Raw genomic sequence first — 19,312 nt, 5'->3', positions numbered from 1 at the left:
CACTGGTCTTCTCTTTACTCCAAACAGAACTATGGGGGAGCCAAAGAAAAAAAAGTGCGTGCAACTAAAATTGTTGCTTTGTCCAGCATGCCTAAAAAATAAAGAGAAAAGAGAAAATTACCCCTAGGGGCTTTGTGCTGCAGCAAGGAATAGAAACGTACCAAAAAAGATATGTAAAAGTATAAATTTATTTAAATATGTTGTACGGAAAAAGCCCCAAACAGTAGGGACTCAAGATATGAACTTGGTAAAAAACATAAGTCATACATGGCAAATAAAAACACAAGGTAGAACAAGTACAGACATAGCATAACAGTACTGTAAGTATACAAATACTATGGGCGAAAAACACCCCTACGCGTTTCGACCTTTTATAAGTAGCGGTCTTCTTCAGGGAGTATTAGTTAGACGCTGCCATAGGTTCTGTAAGAAAGAAAATGCATACAAAGAGAGATACATATAGATAAGTGGGACATAATAACAGAAGAACACAAAGAGGGCCCGCCACCCACAGCCATATAGGTAGATGGCAGGATGCGGGTAAACCTCCTACAAAAGTGGACTAGTGTAGAAAATCCCACTGCCACTCACCCAAGACGTCCAATGGAAGGCGTAGACCCGGACCAGATGAACCACTGCCGCACCATCAAACTCCCCCGGGGGGTACCAGAGGGGTGGAAAAAGGGGAGAGGAGCTCCCCTGGGTCAGTGTAGAAAAGGACTCCGAATTCAGGTGCACCACCAAGAGAGGTACCGCCCGGGCCTACGAGAGGTCACCAGATAGCGCGCCAAAGCCGCGCCCCGAGGCGGGCCGGAGGGGGGGGGCGGGGCGGCAGGCAAAGAGGGGGGGAAGGAGGGCAAACCGAGGTGGGGAAGGAGCACAGGGAGGGGGGGGCAACGGGGCCGGGGATGGCGGATCAAGGCCAAGCAGGTGGGGACGAGCACACGCGCCTGGCTGAGTCACAGGGGGGCCCGACACCACCGTGTACACCGGGATGGGTAAGTTGGGGTGCGGGGGAGCGCTCCCCTCCTACGGTTGCGGTGAAGACCCTGTATTGTAAATACACGTATATGTATAAGACTGGGAAGCATGTCTAGAGAATAAAAAAGGTAAATATATGAGTACACGCCAGGCTGAACAAGAAGCCTGATGTGTAGGCATGGAAATTGCGTGAGGGAGATGCACAGGGGAGAAAAAGAGATGTGGGAATGAGGGGAAACAACAAAACAACAATAGGACACAGAGTGAAAACAAACCAAAAATAATGAACATGGTAAAAGTACATAAAACAAAAAACAAAGAAGGTGTGTAAGTGACTGAATGAATAACAATGAAGAATGCAGTGTGTGGTCTAGTGAGAAATGTGGAAGTGTATGTGAAATGGATGTGTTATAGCAGCAGTGTGAGGTGGGAAAGCAAAAGAAAAATGGAAAACAACAGGGGGAGAAGAGAAAAAAGGATGAAAGGGGAACAGGAAATATGGGGAATGTTACAGTGAAAAAGAGAAGAAAAAGGAATACAAATGAAAATAAAAATAAAAATAATAAAAATAATAAAAAAAAAAAATGCTGATAATAATCATGTGACTATAAGTGTATGAGTGATCTATGGGTGTGTGTGCATGTGAATGAAATTATGAAAACAGGTGAATAAGAGGAGGGTGGGAAAAGAAACTGCAGGGGAAAGGGGCTAGTATGGAAACAAATGAAAAGGTGAAAAAATACCTGTGCTATCTGTAAAGCTCACAGAGGTAAGATGGTCAGATGGTAAAATGGTTGAAGCTGTAGCCTTCCTGTTAAGGAGGGATGTTGAGACACCTATTGAAGGAGGTGCTGACGTCTGTTGAAAAGTAAACAAAGTAGAAGAGTAAGATAATAATGGGGATACCGGGGTGGATGGCAGGTTTGCAGGAAATGGAAAAGAGAGCCAATGCTCCCACTTACCTTCCTGCAGCCAAAATCTGTCATAACCACCAAACACAGTCGCCGTGGGATCTGGATTTGTCCCAATGAGGCTGGCTGCTTATATAAGGTATGTCTTGAACAGGTGAGGGAGTGCACTCCCTCTACACCTGTAGCAACCCCACCCTATGATGCAGTAGGGGGCGGGCCCGGATGGACCCAACCCTGCCCGGGAACCACACCCACTGCTGTGGCAGGTGTAAACATCGCTGAAGATCCCCCTCACCACACACACCCCCCCACCCCACATGGAAACCCCCCCATCCACAGGAACGCCACACCCACCCCCCCCACACGGCCAAACCCCCGCCCCCCCCACCCACATCCACCCATCGCGCACGCAGCAATACAGCGCGCCCAGGCCGCCATGAGGCGGCAAGTGGTGGCCTCCCCGGCGTTCCAGAAGGGACTGTTATGTCCCCGGTGTACCAACTCCATCCTCCTCGTCCATGGACGGCAATGCGCAGGCACGCAGGTGGTGTGAGCCGCGCGCGGTCACGCGAGGCGTCGGCGCCATGACGGAACAAAACAAAGAAATGATAATAAAAATAATATTATTATTATTTTTATTATCATTTCTTTGTTTTGTTCTTATATACATTATTTTGTTTGTTTCAGACTAATATGTCCATTTAGTATATTAATTTCTTATACGATACAAATGTACTTTGCATCTGTTTCTGATGCAGAGCATTTACCCAAATATGATCGCACAGCAATCTGCATTTAACATATACTTTAATAATATTTTTTCAGATTTTTACCACCCCCCCATGGACGTCCATTTCTTGGATTCCGGGCCTGGACCGCCACCACATCCGCATCCTTCCATCATCATCTTTCCCCTGGGGGCTCCATGGGTGCACATGGTTCGGTAGCCAGCAGGAGATTTTTCCTTCCCTGGGCCTCACGGCAGGCGGGGACTCTGCACATATCTGGGCTGGCCCCGGTTCTTGTGCTTTTCCTCTGGTGGCCTTCTTCCCGCTGGCCACTGGGGGAGTTTCTGCGCCTGCCGTCGGCGTCCCAGGTCCCTAGCGGCCAGCACGCGCCCTTGCCGAGCGCGCGGGGTCGCGATGGCGTCATGGCGCCGACGCCTCGCGTGACCGCGCGCGGCTCACACCACCTGCGTGCCTGTGCATTGCCGTCCATGGACGAGGAGGATGGAGTTGGTACACCGGGGACATAACAGTCCCTTCTGGAACGCCGGGGAGGCCACCACTTGCCGCCTCATGGCGGCCTGGGCGCGCTGTATTGCTGCGTGCGCAATGGGTGGGTGTGGGTGGGGGGGGCGGGGGTTTGGCCGTGTGGGGGGGGTGGGTGTGGCGTTCCCGTGGATGTGGGGGGGGGGTGTGTGTGGTGAGGGGGATTTTCGGCGATGTTTACACCTGCCACAGCGGTGGGTGTGGTTCCCGGGCAGGGTTGGGTCCATCCGGGCCCGCCCCCTACTGCATCATAGGGTGGGGTTGCTACAAGTGTAGAGGGAGTGCACTCCCTCACCTGTTCAAGACATACCTTATATAAGCAGCCAGCCTCATTGGGACAAATCCAGATCCCACGGCGACTGTGTTTGGTGGTTATGACAGATTTGGGCTGCAGGAAGGTAAGTGGGAGCCTTGGCTCTCTTTTCCATTTCCTGCAAACCTGCCATCCACCCCGGTATCCCCATTATTATCTTACTCTTCTACTTCGTTTACTTTTCAACAGACGTCAGCACCTCCTTCAATAGGTGTCTCAACATCCCTCCTTAACAGGAAGGCTACAGCTTCAACCATTTTACCATCTGACCATCTTACCTCTGTGAGCTTTACAGATAGCACAGGTATTTTTTCACCTTTTCATTTGTTTCCATACTAGCCCCTTTCCCCTGCAGTTTCTTTTCCCACCCTCCTCTTATTCACCTGTTTTCATAATTTCATTCACATGCACACACACCCATAGATCACTCATACACTTATAGTCACATGATTATTATCAGCATTTTTTTTTTTATTATTATTTTTTTTTTTTTCATTTGTATTCCTTTTTCTTCTCTTTTTCACTGTAACATTCCCCATATTTCCTGTTCCCCTTTCATCCTTTTTTCTCTTCTCCCCCTGTTGTTTTCCATTTTTCTTTTGCTTTCCCACCTCACACTGCTGCTATAACACATCCCTTTCACATACACTTCCACATTTCTCACTAGACCACACACTGCATTCTTCATTGTTATTCATTCAGTCACTTACACACCTTCTTTGTTTTTTGTTTTATGTACTTTTACCATGCTCATTATTTTTGGTTTGTTTTCACTCTGTGTCCTATTGTTGTTTTGTTGTTTCCCCTCATTCCCACATCTCTTTTTCTCCCCTGTGCATCTCCCTCACGCAATTTCCATGCCTACACATCAGGCTTCTTGTTCAGCCTGGCGTGTACTCATATATTTACCTTTTTTATTCTCTAGACATGCTTCCCAGTCTTATACATATACGTGTATTTACATTACAGGGTCTTCACCGCAACCGTAGAAGGGGAGCGCTCCCCCGCACCCCAACTTACCCATCCCGGTGTACACGGTGGTGTCGGGCCCCCCTGTGACTCAGCCAGGCGTGTGTGCTCGTCCCCACCTGCTTGGCCTTGATCCGCCATCCCCGGCCCCGTTGCCCCCCCCCTCCCTGTGCTCCTTCCCCACCTCGGTTTGCCCTCCTTCCCCCCCCCTCTTTGCCTGCCGCCCCCCCCCCCCCCCCCTCTGGCCCGCCTCGGGGCGCGGCTTTGGCGCGCTATCTGGTGACCTCTCGTAGGCCCGGGCGGTACCTCTCTTGGTGGTGCACCTGAATTCGGAGTCCTTTTCTACACTGACCCAGGGGAGCTCCTCTCCCCTTTTTCCACCCCTCTGGTACCCCCCGGGGGAGTTTGATGGTGCGGCAGTGGTTCATCTGGTCCGGGTCTACGCCTTCCATTGGACGTCTTGGGTGAGTGGCAGTGGGATTTTCTACACTAGTCCACTTTTGTAGGAGGTTTACCCGCATCCTGCCATCTACCTATATGGCTGTGGGTGGCGGGCCCTCTTTGTGTTCTTCTGTTATTATGTCCCACTTATCTATATGTATCTCTCTTTGTATGCATTTTCTTTCTTACAGAACCTATGGCAGCGTCTAACTAATACTTCCTGAAGAAGACCGCTACTTATAAAAGGTCGAAACGCGTAAGGGTGTTTTTCGCCCATAGTATTTGTATACTTACAGTACTGTTATGCTATGTCTGTACTTGTTCTACCTTGTGTTTTTATTTGCCATGTATGACTTATGTTTTTTACCAAGTTCATATCTTGAGTCCCTACTGTTTGGGGCTTTTTCCGTACAACATATTTAAATAAATTTATACTTTTACATATCTTTTTTGGTACGTTTCTATTCCTTGCTGCAGCACAAAGCCCCTAGGGGTAATTTTCTCTTTTCTCAAGACATATCAGGGGTGTGCAGCACTCTCTATCCATGGGTTCCAATACCCTTTCCTCGCCTAAAAAATAAAAAGTAGAAGAAATACTGCTTGTTTAGTCTAAGCGGGCTCTAATAGAGTATATTAATTACCTTACTCTTTTGTGCTTCGGAATTGTCCACACAAGATCGGAATTTACAAGAATGGATTTTTTTGTCGGAAAATTTGAGAACCAGCTCTCAAATTTTTGTAGTCATAAATTCCGACAGCAAATGTCCGATGGAGCCTACACACGGTCAGAGTTTCCGTCAAAAAGCTCCCATCGAACATTTGTTGTCAGAAATTCTGACCGTGTGTACACAGCTTTAAGCCTCGTGCACACGATCAGTCCATCCGATGAGAACGGTCTGATGGACCGTTGTCATAGGTTAACCGATGAAGCTGACTGATGGTCCGTCGTGCCTACACACCATCGGTTAAAAAACGGATCATGTCAAAACGCGGTGACGTAAAACACAACGACGTGCTGAAAAAAAAACAAAGTTCAATGCTTCCAAGCATGCGTCGACTTGATTCTGAGCATGCCTGGATTTTTAACCGATGGTCGTGCCTACTAACGATCATTTTTTTCCCATCGGTTAGGAATCCATAGGCTAAATTTAAAGCAAGTTGGCTTTTTTTTAACCTATGGTTAAAAAACCTATGGGGCCCACACATGATCGGTTTGGACCGATAAAAATGGTCCATCAGACCGTTGCCCTCTGGTTAACCTATTGTGTGTACGAGGCCTAAGGCTGGGATGCCAATTAAAGTTCATGGGGCAGATCCGCAAAAGTATTACGCCGGCGTATCTCTTGATACGCTGCGTAATTTCAAATTTTGCGCGTCGTATCTTTGTTTTGTATCTTCAAAACAAGATACAACGGCATCTCGGCTAGGTAGAAGGTGAACGTCTTAGTACGCCGTCGGATCTAAGCTGCAATTTTTCGGCGGCCGCTAGGTGCCGTTTCCGTCGAATTCCGCGTCGAGTATGCAAATTAGCTAGTTACGGCGATCCACGGACGTACGTCCGGCCGGCGCATTTTTTTACGATGTTTGCGTTCAGCTTTTTCCGGCGTATAGTTAAAGCTACTGTTATGAGGCGTACTCAATGTTAAGTATGGCCGTCGTTCCCGCGTAGAAATTAGAAATGTTTACGTTGTTTGCGTCAGGCCCCATACTCACGAGCAAACATGTCTGCTGAAACTGGCCCGCAGGCCAGTTTCAGCAGACATGTTTGGTCGTGTGTGGGCGCGAGCGGGCCGAATTCCAGCAAACATTTGCCCGCCGGGCCTTTTCCCAGCAGACAAATATTCCTGGACTTGTTTTAAAACAGCCCGCTGGAATTCAGCCCGCTCGGACATGTACGGTCGTCAGTACAGACCTACCGTACATGTCCAGGCGCCCGCCGTCCCTCGCATGCGTCGAATGACTTCGACGCATGCGTGGAAGCATTTTAAAGGCGGGCCGCCCACGTCGCCGCGTCATTGTCGCGGCGACACCGCGTCATCGACGCGGCGACACCGCGGACACGCCCCGCGTATTGTTTACGCGCGGACTTCTGTACGATGGTGTGTACAACCATCGTACAGAAGCCCTCTGGCAGACATGTATGGTGAAAACGGTCCGACGGACCGCTTTCACCATACATGTTTGTCCGTGTGTACCCGGCCTAAGTCGTTCGCGAATAGGGATTTGCGTAGAATGACGTCACCGTCGGAAGAATTGGCTTGTTCCGGGTTAATTTTGAGCATGCGCACTGGGATACCCCCACGGATGGCGCATGCGCAGTTAAAAAAAAACGTTGTTTACGTCGGGTTACGACGTATTTACATAAAACACGCCCCCATCACAGAGATTTGAATGGCGTGCCATTACGCCGCCAAAGATACACTACGCCGCCGTAACGCCGTACGGCGCAAATTATTTGAGGATTCGAAAAAAAAATAAGTTACGGCGGCGTAGTGTATCTTGGATACGCTGCACCCGTCGTATTATTGCGCGCAGGTACGTGGATCTGCCCCTATGTGTGTGTAAAGGCAGGTGTCCCAATACTTTTGACAATATATTGTAAAGTACACTGTATACAGTTTTCCTTTGAAAGGCAACACAACATTAATGCCTGTGGGCCAGATTCTCAAAAGAGTTACGCCGGTGTATCTACAGATACACCGGCGTAATTCGAAAATCCCGCCGGCGTATCATTGTTTTGTATTCACAAAACAAGATACGCCGGAATTAGGCTCAGATCTGACTGGTGTAAGTCACTTACACAGTCGGATCCTAAATGCAATACAACGCTGACGGCTAGGTGGCGTTTACGTTCAGGTCTCATTTGACTATGCAAATGAGCCTGATACGCCGATTCCCAAACAAATTTGCGTCGCGTTTACATCGTTTCCGTAAGCGTAAGGTTACCCCTGCTATATGAGGGGTAACCTTACGCCAGTCCGCCGTATGCCATGTTAAGTATGGCGTCGGGTCCGCATCGTCTTTTTCCGTCGTTCTTGAATACAACTTTACGTCAATGACGCTCACGTCGGCGTCATTGACATTTTCCGTCGTGAGCTGGAGCATGCGCACTGGGCTATTTTTCAGCCCGGCGCATGCGCAGTTCGATCGTCGCGGGGGCGCGCTTAATTTGAATACAAGCCGCCCCCTTTGAATTACGCGAATACAGCACTTGCCTACGCCGTTTCTTAGAGAATCTGGCCCACTGTGTTTTTTTTTTATAAACTGTTAAAATGGGAAGCGTAAAAAGACTCAACAGTCAGCAGAAAATCAACTAAATAGTTATCGTTACAAATTCTTAAACCATACTGTCTTATTTTTGTGATCTATTGCCCTATTCCATGCCAAGACAACCATTAAATACTCTGCAGCATCTGTGCCATTCAGAATGGTACCAGGATCTGTTCTGAGATTATTCCGAACAACTGAAACGGGCTGAACAGGAAAGAAGTGGTGAAAAATGTCCACGCAGGCAAAGAAAACAGATTGCATCAGTGTGGCGATTTACTACTTACAGAGTCGGAACAGAAGAAGCTTCTCTGAATGCCAGTTCAGCAAGAACACACCCCGCCACAGGAAGCCGAGTACACTAAATGGAACTCTGAAATTAATCTTTTAAAGTGTTCTAAAAACCGACCTGCAGAAAAAGAGGGGAAATGGGCTTTTTCAAAGCAACAGATGTTAACTAAAGCCCACATCCTCGGTTTTATTAGGCTTAGAGAAAGAGGAGATCTTTGAAGTTCTCTGGCCTTTTTTTTTTTTGTAATGTGGTTTTAAAGAAAAACATCATTTAAATTGCCTACCGTATCCTGGCAAAAGAGGGTCACTGACTGAATGGAAGGAGCTAAACAGCTGAAATGGCATTGGAATAAACACTGTATAATTTTTCATCAAGATATTCCTGAGTTAAAAGGGCTTGGAATAAAAGTTTGATTTCTTTTGACTTTGGGGAAATAATTGGGTAGGCCAGATGTAATTTTATTTTGAGGCCGGAATGCCTTATTTCTTGTGGAGCCTACTTGGTTATGTAGAAACTGAGAAAATAAAGGGCTTATGTGTCGGGGAAAATAAATGGATTGCCAAGCTATTTCACCTTTAAAATTCTCTCCAGTTTAAAACGGAAAGTAAAAATTGATGGAAATCAGTCAGGTCGGTGAATAAATGAGAAAATGAGAAGAAATCGAAAAAGCCATCATTCAAGAATGAATGGTCTTCAGCTTCATCCCACTGGAACCTGATTAGGTTTGGCTTAAGGTATAAATACTATAATTACTGGGGCATGTGGCAGCAGGTCCATCACAGGGCTTAAAGTGGATGTAAACCCACATTTTTTTTTATTTTTTTTTTGATGTCACAATGTAGAGTATAATATTTCCTATCATCTGTGCCCAGTCTTGCCACACAGAGTTAATCCAGCTCTGAGCAATCCTCTTTTATTGTTCAGTGAAATAAAATGGAATTACAGAGAAAAAACCTTAGTCCGTTCCGCCCCCTTGCGGTGAGTGACAGGTTATTTACATATCTCAAGCACTAGCCTGGAGACAGGCATTATTTTTTAATTCCCACCCCCACTCCTTTTCTGAAGTCATGTGGTTACTTTTCTGGATTTTTATTGGATGTGAAGCCTCGTACACACGATAGGTTAACCAGAGGACAACGGTCTGAAGGATAAAATAACCGATCGTGTCAGAATGCGGTGACGTAAAATACAACGATGTGCTGAAAAAAATGAAGTTCAATGCTTCAAGCATGCGTTGACTTGATTCTGAGCATGCGTGGATTTTTAACCGATGGTCGTGCCTACTAACGATCGGTTTTGACCTATTGGTTAGGAATCCATAGGTTAATTTTAAAACAAGTTGGCTTTTTTTTAACCTATAGTTAAATAACCTATGGGGCCCACATACGATCAGTTTTGACCGATGAAAACGGTCCTTCAGACCGTTGTCCTCTGGTTAACCTATTGTGTGTACGAGGCTTTAGTGATCATAGCAGAATTTATAGTGTAAGTAATACACAGGAGAAAATGCACGCTGACAAAGGGAGTGTAGAGGAGTGTAAGGATACATGCAGGAGGCATCTATATCCTTATAGATCAGCACTATGGCAGTAGTTTAGAAAGGATGCACTTTAAGATTAAGTCTACCTAAAATTTATACTTCATTATTTTTGTGAGCACTGGGGTATTTGACAATATCTTACATGTTCCGACTCTTTTTTTTCTCAGAGAATAGGTGTGGGTACTTGTGTTCAAACCACCAACTTCCTGACCACTTTTCCCTGCCAGTGCACCAATAAACCCTTCTCTCCCACAGAGCTCTTCTGTCAACCCACTCCACTAGAGAACTTTCCCCCCAACTTCCTACCCCCCCAGTAAAAAGTTCTCCCCCAATCTCACCCGAGTATAGAGCCCCCCCGCCCTCATTAACCACTTGCCGACCAGGCGCCGCAGTTTTACTGCAGCAACATGGCTCGGCTGGGTGAAACGACGTGATGTTACATTATGTTACATGTAGCCACTAGGGGCGTGCGATGACCGCTGGGCAACCGTGATCGCTCGTGGCATAGTGAGAACCGGGAGCTGTGTGAGTGAAAATACACAGCTCCCGGTTCTCTTAGGGGAGAAATTACTGATCATCTGTTCATACAATGTATGAACAGCGATCTGTCAATTCCCCAAGCAAGTCCCATCCCCCTTCAGTTAGAACATGCAAAGGGAACACAGTTAACCCCTTCATCGCCCCCTAGTGTTAACCCCTTTCATGCGTGTGACATTTTTACAGTAATCAATGCATTTTTTACCACTTCACCATTTCTGTCCTCTGCAAGAGGCTAGAAGGAGAAACTATCCTGGACTGCCGCACTCCGTTGAAAGTTGTCTTTATTGTGAACATAAAATCAAATACAATGCAATACAGTCAAATCAAATAAGGATAACAGGGACAGAGGGCTAACGCGTTTCACATCATTAGATGCTTACTCATAGCTACTCTTACTCTGCAAGAGGCTAAAATGATCTTCAATTCAGAGCAAGCAAGCCTCATTCAACAGTCCATCTGCTTTGTGTCAACCACCGCTTATGCCGCGTAGACACGATCGGTCTGATGGACCGTTTTCATCGGACCAAACCAATCGTGTGTGGGCCCCATCGGTTATTTATCCATAGGTTAAAAAAAAGCAATCTTGTTTTAAATTTAACCGTTAGATACCTAACCGATAGAACAAAACCGATCGTTTGTAGGCAAGTCCATCGGTTAAAAATCCACGCATGATCAGAATCAAGTCGATGCATGCTTGGAAGCATTGAACTTCATTTTTTTCAGCACATCGTTGTGTTTTACGTCACCGCGTTCAGACACAATCATTTTTTTAACCTATGGTGTGTAGCCACGACTGACCATCAGTCAGCTTCATCGGTTAACCGATGAAAACGGTCCATCAGACCATTCTCATCTGTTTGATCGATCGTGTGTATGCGGCATAAGAACACCTGTGCTCTGCCACAAATGTGAAAACAACAAGGTTCCACAAAGGAGCTTCTACATTAGTTACCAATCAGGGTTGACAAAAAAACAAGCAAAAAATCAAATAAAAACAACAAAAATAAATTACAAAGACCAACTTTATAAAGAGGTAAATGTACCCAAATCATTATTTCCCAGAAAAAAAAGAAGAAAGAAAAAAAACATTAATTTCAACCTTAATAGAAAGTGCCCAGAAGTTTTGCAAATATATTTAAAATTCACATTGGATTTTTTATTTGCTGTGGCTGTCTTTAAAAATGATAACTTTGTGGACTGCCATGAGACGAGTAAAATTCCAAAAGCAGTAATTCACAGACATTATAACATTGTTTAAACCAGATTTATGCAGTTACAGATTTTTTATAGTCACTCTTAAATGTTTTATATGGATAAACTATTTCTAAATATACCACAGAGACTGGGAAAGAAGATACAAAGGATTTAAAACATTTGCTTTAAAGGAAAGCAATATGCAAAATGATTAAAAAAAGAATCTCACGCTGGCTAAACGTGTCAACATTTTGGGTATAGAAGCCTGAAATTACATTTTGGATGAAAGATACTTATTTTCTCTAGTAAAACTGTTATGTGGAGTCATCATCACGCATCCTTAACAGGGCACTTCAGATAAACATGAAACATTTACACTCACTTGGTGGGCACAATTACCTGGTAAGTAGTCTTCTTCCTCACATTAATCTTGTGTAGCTTGGGGCAGGGGACTGTGCCTGGGGGGGCATTTGCCCGTGGGCCAGTACTAATTACATATGTTGGATTGGTGGCCTTTAGTAGGGATTCTTTACAATACTGGCATTAATCAGAGCAAGACCATCAATTAGCAACACCTGCTGGATGTTATATAGCCAACTGCTCCCTTTTTACACCTACTATCACTTTAGATGACTTACTAAAGTCAAATAGACTTCACTTTGCAAGGAAAGCTGCACTTAGTAGTAGGGTTCATCATTCAATCCTGTGCAAGTGCAAGCAAAAAATCCTGTTTTTTATTTACTTTGCATGTGATTGGGTATGCTTTGCAAAATTTTTACTACATTCATTTAGCTGTGGTGGAAATTCCCTTACAACGTACAACTTCCCTTGCAAAGTAAAAAGCGTATTTAGACTTTAGTAAATCGACTCCACTGAGTCTAGCAAAGTAAGTCTCCCGTCCTTGACTGAGATGTACTGTGAATGATTGCCAAGAGCTGCACATGAGTTTGATGCTGGAACATGTGAAGGTGTGTTACAATAAACCAGGACTGCCCTTGAGCACGTAGGAGAAAGGGCACATAATAGGATGGGGCTATAAGGCAGGAGAGGGGTTCAGAAAGGGTGGGGAATAGTTTAAGGATATGCCATAGGCAGCAGGGAGGAGGTGGTTACAACTTAGGGAGACCCAGAAGAGGAACCGACAGCAAGGTGAGCAATTTGGCCCACCTGCCCGCTGTCTTGGAAAAAGTGTGGATATGGCTATTAGAAGCGCATACATTTGAAGAATAAAGGTATGGAAAGAGGATAGCAGGTCCTTGATGGTACTAAAAAAGTAAGATTGACGAAAATGTTTAGAAAGGTGATTAGCTTTAATTATCACAAAGGTTAAGGTTTGGGTTAGGGTTTGGGTTAGGGTTAAGGTTTTGGTTAGGGTTAGAATTAGGGTTTCACCTTGAAGAACAAGGTTAGGACACAGGTTTTGAAATAGGGACCTCCTCCAAAGGTCAAAGGTCAGCAGGCAGGTCCCCAGAGGTCAATGGTCAAGAGACGTGGCTGACCCACCCCCATCAAAGTGTACAGCCTACCCCAACTAAGTTGGGGAATGAACAAGTCAGGGAATGAACAAGTTGGGGAAAGAAAAAAAAATTGTTAGCCTTTTTCCAACAAACCGAACAGGATCTGGGAAAGGTAGGGGTTTTAGGCTGGGGGAGTCACTAAGTGGACATGCACTTAGGGTTAGGGTTAAAGTTCATAGGTCAAGGGTCAGTTTACAACATGACATTAATTGGTGCTGTTAAGTACCTGGATTTAGAGGTTATATTAGAATTCAAGTATTTTTTGAAGAATTAGTGTCTAAGATATGTTTCTGTTAGTATCTTGTTATTTAACCACTTAACCTCCGAAAGATTTTACCCCCTTTAAGATTATTAATTTTGTTTTGCTATTTAGGACTGTGCTGCTTTAACTGGCAATTGCTTGGCCATGCAACACTGTACCCAAATAAAATTTATATCACACAAATAGAGATTTATTTTTGGAGGTATTTAATTAATCATTGGGTTTATTACTTTTTTTTCCAAATAAAACAAAAAAATTAATAAAATACTGATTTGTTTAAAAAAAACATATTTTTCTTAGTTTCTGTTATAAAACATTTACAACAAATAACCTTTTTCATTAAGAAAAAAATACCCAAATCAGTGTATATTATTTGGTCTTTCTTTTTTTTACAATTTTGTTTTCATCCTGTCATCAGTGTAGTTCAATATCACCATACTGACGCTGTACTACTCTGGGGGGAGTGATCAGGTATTTTTCTTTTTACACTGTGATTGCTTGTTACAGTAATGATCACTCTAACAGCAATCGTTTGACCTGTCATAATTGGCTTTTATTCATGACTCCTTGTTTACAATTTTGGTGATGTAATTGACCCACAGCTATCACATAGTACAGGGTGCTGTGATTGGTAAAGGAACAACAAAGTGCAGTGATTGGCCCAGGTACCATGTGATCACTGATGACCAAACAGAGATCACACAAAGTAGTAAACAATAATGTCATGAATAGTTTCCATTCATAAATCTTGTTTGCTATGTGACATGTGATCACATAGTGATTATGTGGTATCTGGGCCTCTCACGGCTCCAGTGGACACAGAGGTTGAAGAGCACACCGTTGCGTCCCCCAGGGAAAGCGTGTGAACACGGTGACATACGGTGACATTGCGGTGCCTGGGGGAGCCATTGGCTAATAAAAGCTGTGGACATAATACTCCAATGAAAATAATTTATGTCATAGTGTATTCTATACAATGTTTAAAGTGGTTGTAAAGGCTGAAGGATTTTTACCCCTATTTATTCTATGTGTGCAGCTTCTCCTTCAGCCCGCCCATTAATACTTACCTAAGCCCGATCTTGATCCAGTGATGTGCACAAGATATGAGGCTCTCCTGGGTCTCGCCTTCCTGATTGGTTGAGATGAATGAGCCATTGGCTGTCAATCACAGCTAGTGAAGCAGGAGCAGGAGCGGGAGTGGGAGCAGGGCTGAGCTGTGCTCTCTGTGTCTTATGGGTGCAGAGAGATAGTTCGGGAGTGATCCCACATTGGCTTGCTATGGGGGCACTCAGCAATGGGGAGGATCGGGGCTGTTGTGTGCAAAATCACTGCACAAAGCAGGTACAGTAAGTATGACATGTTTGTTATTTTTTATTTTTTTTCCCTTTACAATCAATTGAATATGTTTAGTTTTCAATATCACTCTACCTTCTCAGCCGGACTTGGCTCATTTCTTTTAGGAACGTGCAGCTTTTACCATGCCAACCAGTTAGTGTGGTACCCTGGTACAATTTCAGGCCGGGTTCACACTATTGCAAATTGGATTCGGGATTGCCGCATCCAATTTGCGATAGCGGGAGAATGCGACCAGCTCTCTATGGAGCCAGTTCACATATCTCCGATGTGACTCCGGTGCAAATTTGCACAGGGAGCCCTGTGCGTCTTTTGGTCTGTTTCAGGTCTGAATTCAGCACAAAATTTGGGTTGAAATCGGACCTGAAACGGTGAACCAGGATGCACAGGACCCCTGCTGGAAGCCGCACTGGCATCCAGTGTGAACCGAGCCTTAATTATGTACTTTCTTTAGCCTCAAAGAAATCTATCCCTACCACTAAAGGGCTAGTTGGTTGAGTTTGCCTCCAGGCCAAAGGTCCTCTCCTTGTAAATCCTTACCGGTACACTCCAATTTTGGAACTTTTCTTCATACACATCCATCAATAAATATCTGACAGGGCTTCAAACCCTTCCACACTTTATCAAAAATGAAAACAAAATTGCCTTTTTGATACACTTTAAGCCATAAATATGCCATACAACAAATAACCTTAGAAGAACTTTACTCCTAGAAAAAGAACGTCTTGTAAATTTAAGCAAACGACATGACAGCCAATAGAAAAAACTTCAGAGGCTTAAATATGACAGCAGATGATGGATGAGACCCATCTGTCAACTTTACAATATAACTTTTGTTATCACGAAGACATTATAAATTGCAAAGGGGTTCCTTGTCTTTACTAGATCATAACAGTAAACAGCAATTCTGAGCATTCCATTAGGTGTTGGCATAGAGGGATGATGTGCGGACAATTTATTAGCACACTGTCTTGTACACATCTTTACATCCAAAATATAATGGGAACTGGGTCACTCTCTGTCTTGTTTCATTCTCAGCGGAGATTCAGAGATATAAATCTGAGACTTTTTTTTCCCAGGTTGAAGGATATATTGTATACTGACAGCAAAAAGTTTTTTTTTTTTTTTTTTCAACAAGAGGGCAAACTTTGCTTGGCGATTTCTATTAAATTTATATTCAGTGTCAAAGCAGCTAAGATAGAACAGCACACTATATACCCTTCAAGAGCTGGGATCCCAAGTTCAAATCCCCGCAGTTTGCTGTTTGTATGGAGTTGTATGTAATTTTGGTTTGGGTTTCCTCCTACAAAAATATAGCAGTTAGTGAAATCGGAACTAAACTCTCTCAATCAACATGAACTATTTTTAATTCTCATGCTGCTGGCATTAGTAAAACGGTTGGAAGATATTATATTTATCTTATTCCCTACCGGGCCAATTCAGATAATTCCTCTCTTACATCTGAAAATCATAATTTTTTTTTTGTTGCTAGAAAATTACTTATGCCGCGTACACACGATAATTTTTCGGGTTCTAAAAAATGACGTTTTTTACCTGACCAGCCAGGTAGCTCTGATGGAAATACATTCCCACTCATTATGCTCTGTCCCATGGATCATAAATGTTCTCAAAGGCCTTTCATGCCTCACACCACTATAGCCCTGCTGCTTTCCTTTTTTTTCTTCTTGTGGGACAAAATGATATCATATATCTCAGGAGTCTTTATAGTCATTTTTTTCTTATGGAAGAGGGGCTTTCTCAGCTAAGCACACCCTTCTGCCTGCATGCCTGAGCTATGGGCAGCTGGATTCCAGGAAGTAAATTATTCATGAATCATCTGCCCGGACACGGCTAGAAATGCTAGAGAAATGTTTTTCAAAGTGATTTCTCAGCAAAGTAAACATAAAGGCATGAATGGATGGGGGAGTTTGCTTTTGAAAATTAAAAATTGATGAAAGAAGGTTTTCAGTTTGTGTTGCTCAGATACAGTTTAGTACATCCTTAAATGATTCCTCACTAAAATAACCTTAGACAATGCATGCCTGCTTTGCTGGGTTTTAGTAAGCACATTGGGAAATTAGGCTTGGAAAGAGGCAGGGGTTAATGACTAAATGGCAGTACTCTGCAAAAAACGAGTTATAAGAGTATTAAAAATAATGAGGGACTGCAAGCGGTTGCTATAGCAAGCACTGTCTGTTAATTAAAACTGAAGGCCAGGCAACTATAGGAAGCCACCACTGAATCCAGCTATGGATTAATAATAAAAAAAAATGCACAGAACCAGAATATATTTCTTAATATCAGGAAAGTGAGGCCTTGTCCAGTGCCGATGCTGACCTCCCTGGGGCCCTAAGCAAATGACATGTCACATTAAAGCGGTAGTAAACCCCATTTCTATTTTTTTTTTTTTAAACCTACCTGAAAGGCAAAATCCATAATGAGCTAGTATACACCGCATACTAGCTCATTATGAAATACTTACCTTGGAACGAGGCGCAGAGAACTTACCTGGTCCACGCCGAGGGAGATGTCATCTTGCCTTGGCGTGTCTTCCAGGTATAGCCGCATCAGCGCTGTGAGTGGCTGGAGAGGCGATGTCGTCACTCCCGCGCATGCACACAGGAGACTTCTTGCCGGCAAGGTTCGGCGGCTGCAGGGCCTTTAGCCGAGGATCCCCGCTGCGCAAGCGCAGCTGCAGTCAGTGGCTCATTGCGAGGGGAATATCTCCTAAACCATTCAGGTATAGGAGATATTCTTTATACCTACAGGTAAGCCTCAGCAGCTGACAGCCTTTTACAGCCTGCTGGCAGAGAGACGGAATGGTGTGCTTTCCATCCAACCCAAACACTGGAGTCCCATAAACCGGGGATAAACACCCACTGTGCATCAGACCTTACTCTGCAAGCTTCCTGATACCAAGAAACAGCAGAATGATGAGTTGCTAGGGCCCAGTCACATATACTGTACCTGCTGCGATGTGGCCCATTCAGACATACCCGCTAGATTCATCAGGAAGACTTAGGCAGCACCCAAATATAAGATAGTGGTGCCAGGGACCCGTAGCTGATACTTCTCACCCCTGGCAGTCCCTGCTACCACTATCTTGGATTTGAGAGCCGGCTGTGGCAGCTCTTGAATCCATGGACTGGTAAAACTACCGCACGAGTGGCAATCTTTAGAAAAGCAATGGATGAAAGCGGGGGTCTACAAATATTCTAAACAAAGGGCCAGTTTATTGTCCTTCAGACTTTAGGAGGGCCAGACTGTGGCCAGTGGGAGTAGAAAAGGTCCCAACATTAGTGGGAAAAAATAATGCTGCATTGTTTGTTTCAGGGAAAGTAATTGCAACCCATTTGGTGTAACTGGGAGGAATTGTATCCCACCCTTGATGTCATTGGACCTGATCACTGGTGTCATTGAGAGGAATTGTGCCCTATCACTGATGTTATTGGGTCCCATTGTTGGTGTCAAGTGTGCCCCATCACTGATGTTATTGGGCCCCATCATTGTTGTCATTGAGAGGAATTGTGCCCCATCACTGATGTGATTGGGCCCCATTGTTGGTGTCATTGGGAAGAATTGTGCTCCATTGTTATTGGGCCCCATTGTTGGTGTTAATTGTGCCCCATCACTGATGTTATTGGGCCCCATTGTTGGTGTCATTGAGAGGATTGTGCCCCATCACTTATGTTATTGGGCCCCATTGTTGGTGTCATTGGGAAGAATTGTGTTCCGTTGTTAGTTTCAGTGGGAGATATGTTGCCCCATCATTGGCGTCATTGGGAGGAAATGGGCACCCTTCATTGGTGTCAGTAGAGGGAATTATGACCCATTGTTGGTATTAGTGGATCGAAGAGTGTCAAGGGCTGGATAAAACCAAGGAAAGGTCCGCATCTGGCCCCTGGGCCACAGTTTAGAGACCACTGAATTAGAGAAATTGATGGTCCAATCGGGTCTACCTATAAAACTGACAGGCAGACCCAATCGATCTGTCAGTGTGAAAGGGGTCTGAGTAAATCAACCCCATTGTGACATTAACCTGCGGGGGGGGGGGGGGGCATTTTTTCTTTTTTGCTACCACTTTAAATAGTGAATGTGCATGAACTATTTTTGGAGAAACAGGATATTGTTTAGTTTCACTTTAATAAATGCCAGTACCCTCTGCACCATGACAATGTCTTGTTAGGATTCTGATGTATAAGAACAGAGCACAACCTCCCTGTAAACTAATTTGTACCCATAAATGATCAGTCTGACGCTGGCATCTTGGCTACAGGTTGGCGTCTCAGTTCAGGACAGATCTACAGTAGCGGGCTGTTTATTCAATTTCATGAAATCTTTATCACACTCTTTTGTCAGGTTACACTTATTTGCTCATAGTTAAAGTCAGCGCAGAAGAAAATTTGTCTGCTTAAGTTGCCCAGCAGACAAATGAAATGGCTTCTTTTTTTTGTAGTGGGA

The 19,312-nt window shown here is 44.4% G+C and overlaps 1 protein-coding gene and 1 long non-coding RNA gene across 3 annotated transcripts in view; both read right to left on the bottom strand.

The window, feature by feature from the left end:
- LRP1B (LDL receptor related protein 1B) overlaps positions 1–19,312 on the bottom strand; it is a 1,757,966-nt gene that overhangs the window by 1,014,621 nt on the left and 724,033 nt on the right. The window lies entirely within an intron of this gene.
- LOC120944135 lies at positions 324–2,033 on the bottom strand. 2 transcript variants are annotated; one of them, XR_005750360.1, is made up of 3 exons: positions 1,944–2,033; positions 1,725–1,839; positions 324–423 (listed from the first exon to the last, which is right to left on the bottom strand). It is a non-coding gene; the product is annotated as an uncharacterized LOC120944135 (long non-coding RNA). The 2 variants fall into 2 exon arrangements; XR_005750361.1 differs by lacking the exon at positions 324–423 and adding an exon at positions 885–1,049.

The sequence above is a fragment of the Rana temporaria genome, chromosome 6 (genome assembly GCF_905171775.1).
Source record: "Rana temporaria chromosome 6, aRanTem1.1, whole genome shotgun sequence".
NCBI classification, from domain to species: Eukaryota; Metazoa; Chordata; class Amphibia; order Anura; family Ranidae; genus Rana; species Rana temporaria.
The sequence above is the reverse complement of the archived record's forward strand: the minus strand, read 5'-3'. Positions and strand labels throughout refer to the sequence as shown.